Genomic DNA, 15511 nt, shown 5'->3' with positions numbered 1-15511 from the left:
AGCAAGGGCTTTCCAGCTGTCTTTCCTCACAGCTAAACGTTAGCCTGTAGACCTCCCCTCCCCTTTTCTCTTAATACCAGCTTGGAGAGGAGCAGGAGAAAAGAGCAAAACTCTGAACGACTGAGAATTTTCCTGAGGCATCCATGCAGAGATTGTAGAGATTGAACCACAGGTCAGACTGATAGCACTGGATTGTACCAAAATATAGTGTATTTTCTTCTCCTACCTGGTGGGTGGGTCTCCTGGGTTAGATAAGATGTAAGCAATATGAAGTACAGTTCCTTTGCACATCTTGCCTCATGTAAGAGCCTGTGAGAGATACTTAGAAATCAATGTATAGCATGTATTTACACCAAGGACTGGTTACAACCCCTACTAAAATTAAAATGAAAAGTTGCCTTGAGGGCAGGGCCATGAACCTATGAGAAAAACAGGAGAGGAACTCAGACTGTCATACAGAAATGCGGAGAGAAAGAAAGACCTAGTGTGTAGTTTCTGGCATTCAGAATAGGCTTTTTGGATATGCAACAAGACAGTGAATTTGAAAGTCAGTCTTTTAAAGAAAGCCTTTGGAAACAGCCTACACAAAGCTAATTCCCATGTTGGAAAGGGATGGCATTGAAGGTAGTGACAGAAAACAGATGAAAGGATTAGTGTTGTAAGTTGGCTTCTCCAGAAATAGATGCTGAGACAGAGTTTGGGGTGCAAGATGTTTATTAGGGATCAGTACCTGTGAAAAAGGGGGAAGGAAGCAGGATTGGACAGAAGGAGTAATTGATGAGATTGTGATGATACTCAACAAAGCCTCAGCCAACCCAAAGGGAAACTCTAGAGTGAGAACTGCCCATTAACATTGTTTTGCAGTCTGCTGAATTGGCCAGGTCTTTATACCCCGCCTCGCTTAGGGTTGCCCTGGGAAGGGTATGACCTTGGATGAGATGCCTTTCTATAGCTGAAGCAGATCCTGAAGGAGCTGTAAGTCAGATGCTATCTGCTGACCACTCTCTCAGTTGCCAAGGCAGCAAGTCTTTCCTTGAAGGGGAATCTGAGCAGTGATCCTTATTTCTACCACAATTGGGTTGGAGACAAAGTTCCCAATTCCCCTTTCCTGAAGGACTCTGAAATACATGTTAGTCCCAAAGGGGCATGCTCTGAGTACTGAGAGAGTGGGTGACCCAATAAAGTCCTGAGGTTACGATGAAGAGACTGCTGGGTAGACTTGCAGACAGATAGGGCCAGCAGCCCCTTGGTGAGTGCCGTTTGAGGGAGCATCCCTTTCCAGCCACTGTACACCTAAGTCCAGGAGGATTCTGAGACCAGTATAGATTTGAGGACCCCCATCTTACCACCTAAACCACACCTATATTACTCCCCACACCCAGACACCACCATAGAGTGGAGCAAAAGAAGCAATGAAGCATTTCGTATTTACTGGAGTTAACTGACCAGAAATTGAATTCCCTAAAGAGATTTAAAATGATTGGACCAGACTAAGGTTCCATATTTAGACTAAAACTTCGTTTTTAATTTTCCGTTATCTAGCAGGCTGAGGGATCATCAGGGAGAAAACATCAGTTAAGAGACACTCAAAAGAAACCACATCTGCTCTGCACATTTGTGTGTGGTATGAGGGACATTTTGTATTTACTGCATTACCAAAGAAAAACAAGCACCAAAAGTTCATTCCAGACTTGGAGGACAAAAATGAGATTGGAAGAGGGGTCAGGATTATGTTTTCTGAGAAGATACGTTATGCAGTTGCTAGGTTTGGTGGGTGAACAGTGTGATTTTTCATCCTGGCTTACTTCCTATATGAAGTTCTGAAACATTAGGACCTTACTCATTCTCACTGGCCATAAAAATTATATGTTAAACAAAGCCCAAGATTTAGTAACCTACAAATCACTTCTGACTTCCCACTACTGTGAAAACCTACACCCACCAAAAAAAATGGTTGTAGTGGATCTAGTTGCCTACGAACATTACAAACACCAAAATCTTTGGCAACCAGAGACTAAAGAAAATTAACTCCACATAAATCTCTTCATCAGCAAGTAAAAGCCAAAAACAATACAACTGAAACTCTGGGATCAAACGATGGCAAGATGTGAGAGGCAAGCCATCACTGTCAGGAACCCCAGGCATAGCTCAGAACCGACGAACAGAGCTTCAGATGAGAGAAGCCTGGCCATCCATTGACTGTGCCGGCCCCTTGGGAGGGAAGCCACAGATGAAAATGTCAAACAAAGCCTGGAACAACTGTGGTCCTAATTGTTTAAACTTACTAATCCCTTCAAAATGCTCAAATGCTCACAATGATCACTTTTATTATGGCCACAAAAGTCTAATTCTGGAAGCAGTTTTAGCCCCATTTCTAAATCATTTTTTCTTTGGATAATGGAATAGAACCTTGATGGTTTATTGTGTAACATTATCATATGTACTCAAAGGTATGCCAACATATCTTTCCAACCTCCTTAAAGTATCTGTAAATGAAACCCCTTTCCTTTTTCCATCTCCCCTAGAGCTCCATCATGTTGCAAATAGGACTGATTTTTATAATAATAACAGCAACAACTGACATTTACTGAGCATTCACTATATGCCAAGCATTATACTCAGTGATTACAATCGTTTTTAAATTTTAATTCCTCCAACTCTTCACAAGATAAGCATTATTATTATCTCCATATTACCTTGAAGAATAGGAGGCTCAGAGAGATTAAGTAATTTTTCCCAAGTCTCACATTTAGAATAGAACTGAGTGAAAAGCCAGAAATTATCCCTAAGCAAGGAAAGCTACTAATGATGGTGAAATTGGCATGATTTTATCTATGAATCCTGTGTTGTCTTAGCTTGTGTAACCCAGACAGCAGAGCCTGAGGCAAGGAGCTTGTAGTACTTCTACATGATTAGGGAGTGCATTTCCAGCTGTGAAGGACAAGGAAAGTGAAGCAGAAAAGGAGGAGCCAATATAAGACTACATTATCAAGTTGGTAGCTGTCAAGTGGGACTGATTGTTCAAATCCACAGGCTCATCCTCCAGGAAGTCACATAAACAGCATCTCAAAACAGTCCATCTAGAGGGAGAAAGAGAGAAGAATATACTTACTAGCTGTCTCCTTTTGCAAAAGTTTGCCTCATGGGGCACTAACTCCATGCACTTCAGTGTTTTACATATGTGTGCCACAAGCAGAATCCTGTGGCATTCTTTATCTTGGCATTAACACCTCCCTGGGGTTGGAGATGAGAGGCACATGGTGCAGCCTGATGTGAGGCACTGTCAGCAGGAGCCCATATAGAACTGCTGGTATTAAAACAAGAGACAGATAAAGCTGAGAGGATCTGAGACCTCAGAGGTGTCTGAGACATATGTGTCCTTCTCTTCTGCAGGATAGAAAGAAGCAACTCAGTTCTAGAATGTTACAAGTGGTTGGGATGCCTATTAATGACTAAAACACAGGAAGGTAGTTGGTAACCTCACAAAGACATTGAAGCAAATTCTCATGCTGTAGTCCAGAAAGCAGAGCCTTGAGGCACCTTGGACAAACAGTAGTTACAAAGCACAAAAAGGGTCAAAAGTAGAGAAGAGGAATATAAGAATAGCCACTTAGTCATTAATTCTTCCCAGAAAATTAACCAGTGGGATCCAAAAAGTTCATGGAGGTTCTCAAGAAGTGCACCCTCTTTCCTGGAGTGGGAAGTGCAACCAACTATGGTGTGGTTTCACCTGGGTTGGACCATCTGGGTTAAGACCATTGAACTACTTAGAATACCATTGCGCAGTTCCCTGACCTCGAGTCTGGTAGAGTGTCTTGCTCCTATGCAATGACTTCAGAAAACAAAATCCCCTTTGTTTTGAACTTAGCAAGATAATAACAGCCATAAGCCCAGCAGGAGTCTGTGACAGTTAAAATTAGTTTTAGTTAAAATTAAAATTTAGGGCTTCCGTTAAAATTAATGGTAAAAATTAATGGTAATGCCCTTGGTGGATAACTGTCCACAGACCTGAAACCGATCCCCATAGTTCTGGAGGAAAGTGATGTACCTCCCTGATGAGGGAGGTACTTCTGATTGCTAGAGCCTAAGCCACCTGATTATACCCAAGCTACAAGGGCAACTGGGAAAGTGTCTGTCATTTTCAACTAATATAGTGGGTGGCAATCTTCGCCTCACAAATTAGAAAAATTACCCAAACATAGGAAGGGGGTTCAGATTCTAGGTAGCCAAAAAGAATGTCAGGTGTCCGTACGTTTTTGCCCTCATTCCCTTTCCTGTTAACTGATTCTTTTCCTGATTCCAATGTTCTCCTTGTAGCTAGGTCCCTGATATTTCCTGCTAGACTTCCTTGATAGCTAGCAAAGTCAAAAGAACAAAATCATGCCAGACGTAACCCTGCAGGTCTACATAATACTCCCTGCCTGGCCTTCCTTGGTTTGGTTGGTCCAACAGCTGCCCAAGCCCAGAATATATTGCTCTGCATTACAAATCTGCAAAACCTGCCACATGGAATCTGAATATTGGAACCACTAGCAGAAACAACCATGTCACACATAGTAATCCAACTCCCAAGTAGAGTTAAGGCTGATTTATTGTGATATAGGAAACCTGGGTTACAGCCCTTGCTCTCACATCAACCAGCTGTGTGACCTTGAGGAAGTGACTTAATTACTTTGATTTCCTAATCTGTTTTTTAAAAAAAATTTTTAAAGAAAACAAAGAAAGAAAGAAAAGCCGTTGGACTTGGGATAGGGGAAAGAAAACTAACACGTGGGAGTACTGATAATGTACAAGCAGTTTTATTTTCAGTCTTTACAATAAGTCTCCTTAGACTACTAGCCCTCCTCCCTTCTCATGTCACCATATATAACCTTCTTATCATTTTAGTGTATATCCTACCACAGTTTTTCTATGCATGTAACCATAGAAAGCATATAATAGTGTTTATATATATATATGTTTGTGTGTATACTCTTCTACAAAAAATGATGGTATCATTCTGCAAGTATCTTTGTGCAGCTTATTGTTTCATTTAACAGTAGATCTTGGAGATCTAGGTAAATAAGTACATAGAGAGCTATCTCATTCCTGTTAGCTCCTGCATGGTATTTCACAGCGTAGAGATAACAAGTTTATTTATCCATTTCCCGACTGGTGGATATTTAGCTTGTTTGCTGGTAGCCCACGTTTCTATTCCCAGCTTCTGTAGATGAGTTCTACAGACTCTTTTAGCTCAAAAATTCTGTGGCATGAAGGAAATGAAATGAGTGTGAGTCTGAGGACATAATAATTCACTTCCAAACAACTCATTTATTAGGCAGTGAATTAACACCAAATTGTGAGATATATATGTTACCATTAAAATAAAAGAGCGAAAGAGACCAAGCAAAAGGATCCAAACAGGTCCAAGCAAGGATAATGTCTCTTTGGTAACTAGAGATAAACCAGAGTCTACTTTGTGTTCACTTAACTTTGTGACTCAAGGCTTTGCATGGATAATCTTGATTATAGCAGTTTAGTCCATGATAGTTGAGACTTAACATGATACCATGCAATGTACTGGATAGTACAGATATTATATTTTTAATCCTAATAATTATCCTTTAGAGAAGATAGAATTATCTCCATTTTATTGATGAAACCACTGAGGCTTAGAGAGGCTAAGTAATTTTGCCCAAGGTCACAAACTAGTGACAGGACCAAGTTTCAAACCCAAATTGCCGGACTCCAAAAGTCTGCCTTCTTTCCACTGTCTATCGTCAATTCCTTTTAACCAGAGTTAGTTCAGAAAGACCTGTTCATAAAGAATGGGTTCTCCAAATGTAAAATAGATAGCTAGTGGGAAGCAGCCGCATAGCACAGAGAGATCAGCTCCGTGCTTTGTGTCCACCTAGAGGGGTGGGATAGGGAGGGTGAGAGGGAGATACAAGAGGGAGGAGATATGGGGATATATGTATATGTATAGCTGATTCACTTAGTTATACAGCAGAAACTAACACACCATTGTAAAGAAATTATCCTCCAATAAAGATGTTAAAAAAAAAAAGAATGGGTTCTCACCTGCTGTAAAGGCTGTCAACACCCTGTCCTGTGCTTACCTCCTCAGCTCATCTCCCACTCCCTTCCCTGCCCTGCCCTGGCCCTGGCCGTAAGTTACTTAGAGTTCCCCCAAACACATTGCTATGAACTTCTACGCATACTATTTCTACACATACTATTTCTACACATACTATTTCTCCTTTCCTGGAACATTCTTCTACTCTTTGTCCAGGCAACTCCTACTTATCTTTCAGCTCAAACATCACTTCCTCCAGGAAGCATTCGCTGTAGCATCCCCACCTCACACTTGCCCAAGATTAGGTTAGGGACCTTCTCCTAGGTTCCTAGGTTTCTAGGATCTGTGCTTTGTGTTTACTTTTCTTAGAGCACTTGACATAATGAATTATAAATATTTGTTACCTGCCTGTCTCCCTATACCACAAAGTGAGCGCCTTGAGAACAGAAACCACAGCTTATTCATAATTAAATCTCTAACTCTAGCATAGTGTACAATACATGGTACGCATTCAATAAATGTTTGAATATGAAATCTTAGAGTGATGACAAAAATGAACCTGGAAGTGGACTCTTTAGCTCCATATGTGCTGATTGCCCCAAGACGGTCACCTTAGTCTCCCCAGTGCCAGCCTGTTGACCTTCCTAATGCCTCACTTCCTGAGCTTGCAGAATTTTTTTTTCTGCGTATGATAACACGGGAAGATTTGACAGATGGGGTCGGGAAGCCTGGGGTTATGAAAGCCTGGGAACCTTAGAGACAAAGTCTCTAAAGACAAAACAGCCCTTCCTTATGTGGAGTCCAGATTTATTTTATCTACAAAAGATGGTGCATTCCTCTACTCCACATGAAGAAAGAAATGGGAGCTGAATTTTATTGGGGAAAAAAATTAATTGATTGTAGAAAAAAAATAATGAAGATCCCCTGGGAAATGTCAAGGAAAATACATCATTCAGTAGTTTTAAAGAACAAAAATCAAAAGATCCAAACCAGAATGTGTGAAACATAAACAGATTTTGCAGATGATAAATTGCTCCCCTGTACACATTTTTCTCATTTCAGTTACACATCATCTGATGAAAAGAATTTGTTTAGTCCAAGTTTGCCAACACAGTTTTTGTTTTGACAGTTCAAGGAATGTATCAACTTTCTCTAATGGCCTTTGAAGCCCCGAGATGTAGAAATTTGGTATTCTAGACAATGTTTAAAAAGTATTTATGGAACTGGAACTTACAACTTGTGTTAACTAAATATTAGGAAGAAAAAGTAGAAAGTGGAATCAGAAAGGAATTAACATACACTCCAGAAAGGGTTGACATCTCTGCCTGATTATTCAACTATCATTAAAAATAATAGGTAGTAATAATTATGGCTACCTTTTACTGAGTGCTGACTATATGCTAGGCACTGTGCTAAATTCTGGCAATGCAGTAGGAAGCAAAACAGATATGTCTTGCCCCTGGATAAGTAGATATTAAACAGATAATTACACATATATGTATATATAATTATAAAGGTTAGTAAGAAGAGAGTTTAAAGAAAGAATAATAGGGGAGACTACTCTATATTAATAATCAGGGGAGACCACTTTGAGGAAGTGATATTTTAGCTAGGACATGAAGAAAGAGTCAGCCAGGTAAAGAGCTGAGGGAAAACAATTGTAGGCAGAGGCTAAAGAATATGTAAATATCTTGACATTGGGAAGAGCTTGGCCTTTCCAAGGAACTGACAGAAGGCTGTCTATCAGTTGTTTTCTTGTTGGTTCTCAGATCAATTCCTGCCCCTGCCCCAGGCCCTGGAATGCTGGCATAACAGGGACCTGACTCTGCAGGTTGTTTAAGGCTGTCTTGTCAGATGGCTCTGCTGAACAGAGTCAACAAAACAGACTGGTAGGAGATTGGAAGGTGAGCAAAAGGGAGAAACTAGGATATTTCTATCTCTTTTTTCTGGCTCAGGAAACCCTCTCCAGCAATGGTGGTGTCTCCTCTGTGGCTTCAGAGTTTTTTGGCTTTGGGGAAAACATGATGATAACCCCTGTCCTTTGTTTTGGGATTAGAATAATTGACTGGGGACACAATGCTTACAGTTTAATTGTACCTCCTTGTGCACAGGGGTATAGTTGTGGTTAAAATCACCTAGTTGCTTCCTTCTAGAAGGTAATAAGTTTATAAGAAACAAAAAAACTAACAAATTGGAGCATTCACACATTAAAACCCCATCCTTCTATTTTTCCCACTAAAAGAGAGAAAAAAATACTGTGACCCATTTCTGGAACAGCTTGCAAAACTATCAAAGTTTTGGTCAGTGCAGCCAAGGTTTTTAACAGTGACTCACATGATCAGAAATCCACATGGAAACAGCTGTCTGAATTTTTTTTTCTTTTTTGGCTAATGGTAGTGAGTGGAGAAGTCTACCCTTGCATAGGAAAATTGCATGTGACCCAGAGTGAGTTGAGTGTGTTACTTATACATTTATAGTAGTCGTTATCATAAATTGGGCAATGATTCTATTCTAGCATCTATACTAGATACTTTACATATAATATTAAGTTTTCATGATAGATCAAAATTACCCTCAAGATTGTAGTATTATTATCTCCATTCTGTAGAAGAGAAACTGAGGTTTGAGAATATTAGGAAACTTACTTAAGGTGAAAGAGATGGTAACTTTATACAAATTTATATCTGTTTGACTTTAAAATCCACAATACTGTACTACAGTATAGTATCTCCTTTTTGTCAGTAATCTCACAATAGCTCAGTTTCATGGTGGAATTAAGCATTAAAAAACTGTGGTTTGACTTATAATCAGCTTTAAATACAACCAGTAATTGAGCCAAGACTGCTAATATGTGAATTGGTGGCAATGAGGTAGAAGCAAAAAGGCTGTTAGATCCTATTGGTCTATGCATTTATTGAGGAAGTGAATAGATCTTCAAAAACTTTTTGCTGTAATTGTTGTTTTAAATAAAAATTTTCAGATGTGTTGCACTGGCTCCCAGCCAGTCTTGGATACCTTGGATACCCTTTGAGTATTATGATCAATGCCGTCTTTATCACAGAAGGCACATATGAGGATGTTTGGCGCTAACTCCAACTAACTGCAGTGGTTCTCTGGAGTACTGTGCAAAAATCCCTCTAGGAGTGAATCAGCAGAAAAGACGGCCTTGACATCTATGGAGTACTTTGGAGTACAGTGGATGCGTAGGGAAATTTATACTTGCCATTTCTACCTTAGCAACCCATTGCTGGTACTGAAAAAATGCCTTAATGCTTTGAGTTTCCTCCTTCTACAGGACTTCCCAGGCCGGTTCCTCAAACCCTTTCAAAACAAGTCATTATAATATGTGATACTGGATGTATGGTTAAGGAAAAATATATCTTTTTTTTTTCCTTTGTGTTCTCGAAATATAAAGCTAGGAAGAAGAAAAGAGGGGAGTTTGATAATGTTTGCCGATAGACCACACACAGCGTGAATGACCTGACACCACACACACTAGACTTGGAATAGCATTTATTCAGAGAAACTTACAGAGGCAGGAAGAGGAGCAGATGTGCAGTTCCTTGTTTGCCAGTTGCTCTCTGGGATAGTACAGAGTGATCACCAGGACTGCAGTCTAAACTTTGGGCTAATAAGCTGCATGCTTAAGGAAGCGCCAGCATCAACTCTGATGCAGTGAGGGCCTGGGGTCCAAGCCTTTTTGGGCTTCCCCTGTTCTCCCATCTCAGCATTTATGGCTGGGGCAGCACTAGGTCCTCTTTGGAGTGAACAAGAGGTCAGGTACAAGTCTTGCAGTCTCAGATGTCTTTGTGTGGAACCTTGGCCTCCAGTCCTGTGCTTGCACCTCAGTATTCTCTCAGGACATTTGCCAAATGGTCCCACCCTGCAGGAAGACAACTCTCACTCTGGGAGGCCTACCAGGGGGTAGTCCAGAAAAATTAACCTTTACTTCTCGCTGAAGCATAAACCTGAAGCCCTCTGAGGACCAGGTAGAATTGAGAACACCTTGTTAGAATGTTTTGTTGGGTCTTTACCAACACATCAATTGTCTTGGCCTATAGTACTTGCATTGTCATCCTATTGATCAAAAGAAATCGATCAAATCAAAAACATTCATTTCATGCTTAGAGTCATTCTCTCCGACACTTCTCCTGTCTAAATTCTTAGTCACTTCATTATAAGCAAATATGATTTTTCCGATAGCCTGAGCCATCTGTTCCTTTGACTTCCTTTCCTCTGGTGATTTTGTCCTCCACCCTACCTACCCCAGCCACTCATTCCCATGATCATATTGTAAATCTTGTTATTACCAATAACTGCGGCTCCTTTATTGTCTCAATTTCACATCCCTATCTCTTATCTTTCCAGTTCACTCCCTTTACATTTCAACTTTAACCATCCTTTGACCTCATCAGGACTTCTAGTGTGTTAGTCCTGGTACCTTTTTCCTGTCCCTCACCCCACTTTCACATCCCTCCTTTCCCATCTTAAAGTCTGTGACAACCACTATCATCATTTCTGTGCATGTACAGAAATGCCTCTCCCTCATATTAACTTGGAAAAACACAAACCTGATGAAATCTAACTCTCCACTTACTATGTACAATATATGGCTGAAGGCAGCCACACTTCCTTTTGATTAGCCCCATTTTAAATTCATAACTACAAACATCAAATGGACCTAATGCTGCCTGGCAATATCACTGTATTTCCCTGGTCCATTTGTCATTCAACTCTCTTAAACAACCATTTGCCATCTTTTCCTCAAACTCTTAACAGACTCCCTCCTCCATCTTTGCCCTCAGATGATAACCTTCCTGCCTGCTGCCTTAAGAAAACTGAAGCACTGAGAAGAGTATTTTTTCAGACCCTTGCTACACATTTACCCTGTAGCAGCATCTGTACCATATGCATTACCTTCCTGCCTCTTCCCAGAGATGAGCTACCCATGCACCTAGCTAAGGCCAGAACCTCCAGCCCTTTCACATGTATGCAAAAATATTACTCCAGTAGATTTCTTCCAGTAAATGTCTTCTCCTTCTCCTGCAGCATTATATTTTTCTTCCTCTCTGGATTATTCCCATAAGCTGCTAAATGTTATATTATTTCTTTCATTGAAAGCAAACAAATAAATCTCTTGGTCCCAGTCACTCCTACAGCTACTGTCCCATTTCTCTGTTACTTTTAACAGCAAAATTCCTCCAAAAATTGTTTATACCTCCTCTCTCCAATTCCTCTCCTCCCCTTGTGTCTTGAATAACCCACTGCAGTCAGGCTGTTGCCCCCATGATTCCATTGTAACTGCTCTTATCAACTTCACCAATGACTTTTACATGATTAACTTCCATGGTCAGTCTCAGGAGCATTTACCATATTCTTCTCTCTAATATATATTCTTCACTTAACTTCCAAGACACTACATAATCTTGGTTTTCTTCACACTTCACTGGTAACTTCTCATTTTCCTCCACTGATTCCATCTTTTTTTCCCAGACTTCTTAACGTTGGTTATTAACAGAGTTCAGTCTTTGGGGCTCTTCTCTTTTCTATCTACATTTACTACCCTGGTGATCTCATCCAGTCTCTGTAAGCTTTGTCAGCATGGGTCTGGGTTGACTTACACTCTAAGGCTTGTTTAGTCCCTAAAAAGGAGTCTTGACTGAATTCTCCAGGTGTCTACTCTGCCTCTCCACCTAGGTTGATTGGAACTTGAACATCTCCCCACCAAGTGCAAGATCTGGTAATTGTTCAGTTTATTCTCTAGTAATTAGGGTTGCCAGATAAAATACAACAGGTACATGCTGATACTCAACAATTATTTGTTGTTTATTAAAATTCAGATTTAACTGGGCATCCTATGTTTATATTTGTTAAATCTGGCAGCTCTATCAATATTTGGTTTTTGCCCACCCTTGTGGAATCTTACCCCCTATATACGCTTAACGTAGAGTTTAATCAAGAGCTCAAGGGACCCCTCTGCAGATTTGTGGAGATCTAGTTCTCTAGGTAATTTTTCATCTACAGTACTCTGTCCTACAAATTCTGCCTTAGCCTCCCCAAATTCCAATCTTTGTCTCTTCAACTCACTAAGAAGACTGTGCTCTATTTGGGCGCCCTCATTCTTTACTGCAGTCCAGAAAGTGTGCCCAAGTAAAAAGCCAGCAGTATTGTAGGGCTCATTTCATTTGTTTTCCTTCTCCTAGGGATTCCAGTTCTGGGCTGCCTATTGTCCAATGTCTGAAGACAATTGTTTATTTTGGTAGTGATAGTGCAGTACCATTTACTCCATCATGGACAGAAGCAGAAATCCATGTTTTGTCTTTTCAATTTTCTGGTGGTTTTCTTTCTTTGCTGTCTAGAAGTTTAAGAATTTTATAAAAACTCAAATTTAGCAAACTTTTTGCTTTCCTTTAATGCTATGAAAGACCTTTTCTAATAAATTACTATTAAAATTTCATCCATTTTCTTTTAGTAATTGGTTTACTTTTTTACATTTAAATCCTTGATTTCTCTGGATTTATTTTGATGTAAGGAGTGAAGGTAGTATACAGGTTTTTGTTGTTGTTGTTTTCAGCTAACTAGAGTAGAAGATTAAAGACATTAATAAATTTGTGGACCCAATGAGAGGTGGATTCTATTTCCCCTCTCCTTGAATCTGATCTGTCTTAGTGATGTCCATGGCCAGTAGAAAACAGCAGAGGTGATGCTTGCCAGTTCTGGGCTTAGCATTTGATAGCAGTGATAATTTCCACCTTAGTTTCTTAGAGCCCTAAGTTGTCATGTCAGAGAATAGATCACCCTGCTGGAGAAGTTGTATGGAGAGGCCCTGGGGCTACCTGGAGAGAGAGGGGAGCCAAGAAGAGCTCAGTCTTCTAGCTGTTTCTGCCAAAGTTCCGGGCATATGAGTGATCCTCTCTTGGACACTCTAGACTAGTTCAGCTGCTAGCTGAATATCACTAAGTGACATAGTCACCACCATGTGGAGCAAAATAATCACCTAGCCACATCCTACCCACATTCCTGACCCAAAAATCACAAGATATAATCAAATAGTATTGTTGTAGCCACTCGTTTTAGGGTAATTTGTTATGTAACAGTTTTCCAGTTGTCCCAACAAGATTTTTGTTTATCTTTTTTTCTATTCATTTGAATTGTCGCCTTTATCAAACACTAAATTTTCTTTTGTAGGCCTATTTATTTCTCAATTTTCTATTATGTTTCAATGATCTTCTCTTTATTATTCCTTTACCAGTTCCAAAGTGGTTCATTATATAGTTTTATGACATATTTACTATCTGGTAAAGCCAATACTCTCTCATCTCTCTTATTTTTGAGAATGCCTCTGTTAATTTGTGCATTTTCAGATGAGATTTTATATAATTTTGACAGGTAACAAAAAGTTTACTATTAGTATTTTGTTTGGGACTAAATTACACTTCAATCTAAATTTAGAAAAAATTAACATGAAATTTAGAGAATTTTCATTTATTCATCTTCTTTTGTGAACCTCATTGGTTTAAAAATTTTTTTATATATAAGCCCTCTATATCTTCTTGGAAATTTTCACACAAATATTTTATCATTTTTGCTATCATAAATAGAAACTACTATTCTTAATTTTCCAGTTTATTATTGCTTGAATATAGAAAAAATTGATTTGTGTATTAATTAGAAACTATTCAATGGCTGAGGGTTCCTGTTTCTCATAATTATGCATTTGAAATTTGCAGGTTTTCTATGTATAAAATTATATCATCCACATAAAATCATAATTTTGCCTTTCTTTCCAAAATCAATCTTTTTTGGTTTTATTTCTGTATTGTAAGCTGCACGAGGGCAGGGATTTTTGTCTCTTTTATGTACTGCTATATCTCTAGTGCCTATAGGCCTGACACATGGTAGACACTCAATATACATTTTTCAATTAAAATTAATATAGTACAATAATTAAGAGCTGGAGTCAAAGTGCCTGGGTTTGAATCCTGGCTCTACTACTCGCTGGTGTTAATCAAAATTTCAGAAATGGAGACATGATTGAAATAGAAAGGTATTTATTTGGAGTTTATTAGAACTGCACCTTGGAAACACAGATTCAATAAGCACTTGAATTGTGTTCTGCTGGCCTGCAAAATGGAGGAAGCATATAAAGGCAAAAAGCTGCAGGGCCACAGTTAGTTACATAAGTTGTTTGTCAAGAATTATAATTGGAGCTGGCAAGAAGTGACAGTGCTTATTAAGCAAGGATTGGTTGAGGTTTGAAATGGTTGCATAGTTACAAGGGGAGACCTTGAGACCATAAAGTTGCAGCTGGCAGGTGTTCTTCTGAATATGCCTGATGGTGTCCCTGGGTCTGGTACAGTTCAAAGATATTCAAGTTCTCAGTGGTGCAGGGTCATGTCTGAGACCAGATCCTCAATGGCTACCCAACTCCATTTTTGTATGCCTTAACGGTGATTACTCCATTTTAATTTCAATTTGCCATCATTGGATATGTTACTACATCTCTGAGTTAAATTTCCTTAGCCTCAGTTTCCTTCTTTATCAGTAATTTGGTGTTGCAATAGTATCTACCTCATAAAGTTGTGAAGATTAAATGAATAATACATAAAAACATCTTAATGGAGTACTTGAAACATAGTAGGTTCTTGATATATTTTTATCTTTCCCATATTTCTCATGTCTGTTCTTAGTTATAGAATACAATAAAATAATAGTAATTATAGTAAATCACATTTGCACAATTAGGAAAGCTTATAGAGTTGCACCATTAAGCATAATGTCATTTGTTGGTATGAGATAGAGATTTTTTAAATATGTTAAGGAAGATTAGGTATATAAAATCCTATTATTAAGATTTTGATTTAGAATATAAGATTTGGTTAAATTATTTATTGAGATAATCATGTTATTTCTTCTTTAACCATTTAATAGAGTTTATATCACTATAGTTTTTAATATTGAAAAATTATGTTCCTTAGGCATTAGGAACCCAAATGGCATTTTCAGGATTAAGGTTTTAAAAAATATGCTTATCACAAAAGCACAATTTTATATGCTTCCTTAAAAAGTAATAATCAGGACTTACATGGTGGCGCAGAGGTTAAGAATCTGCCTGCCAATGCAGGGGACGCGGGTTCGAGCCCTGGTCCCGGAAGATCCCACATGCTGCGGAGCAACTAAGCCCGTGTGCCACAACTACTGAGCCTGCACTCTAGAGCCCACGTGCCGCAACTACTGAAGCCTGTGCGCCTAGATCCTGTGCTCCTCAACAAGAGAAGCCACCACAGTGAGAAGCCCGCGCACCTCAACAAAGAGTAGCCCCCGCTCACTGCAAGTAGAGAAAGCCCGTGCACAGCCAAAAAATAAATAATTAAATAAACAAATTTATTTTAAAAAAGTAATAATCAGTTGTCACAATAACATGATCTTTGAACTGGCCTGATCTGTGATGTATCT

General features: G+C 39.2%; 1 protein-coding gene and 1 long non-coding RNA gene across 8 annotated transcripts in view; one reads left to right on the top strand and one right to left on the bottom strand.

Annotated features, from left to right (window-relative positions):
* The window catches only part of LOC309609790 (uncharacterized protein), a 301740-nt gene that overhangs the window by 155239 nt on the left and 130990 nt on the right, over positions 1-15511 (top strand). The gene's annotated exons all lie outside the window — the stretch shown is intronic.
* The window catches only part of LOC309609806, a 34499-nt gene that overhangs the window by 12518 nt on the left and 6470 nt on the right, over positions 1-15511 (bottom strand). The window lies entirely within an intron of this gene.

This window comes from Balaenoptera borealis, assembly GCF_965194805.1.
Source record: "Balaenoptera borealis genome assembly, chromosome: 13".
Lineage (NCBI taxonomy): Eukaryota > Metazoa > Chordata > Mammalia > Artiodactyla > Balaenopteridae > Balaenoptera > Balaenoptera borealis.
The sequence above is the reverse complement of the archived record's forward strand: the minus strand, read 5'-3'. Positions and strand labels throughout refer to the sequence as shown.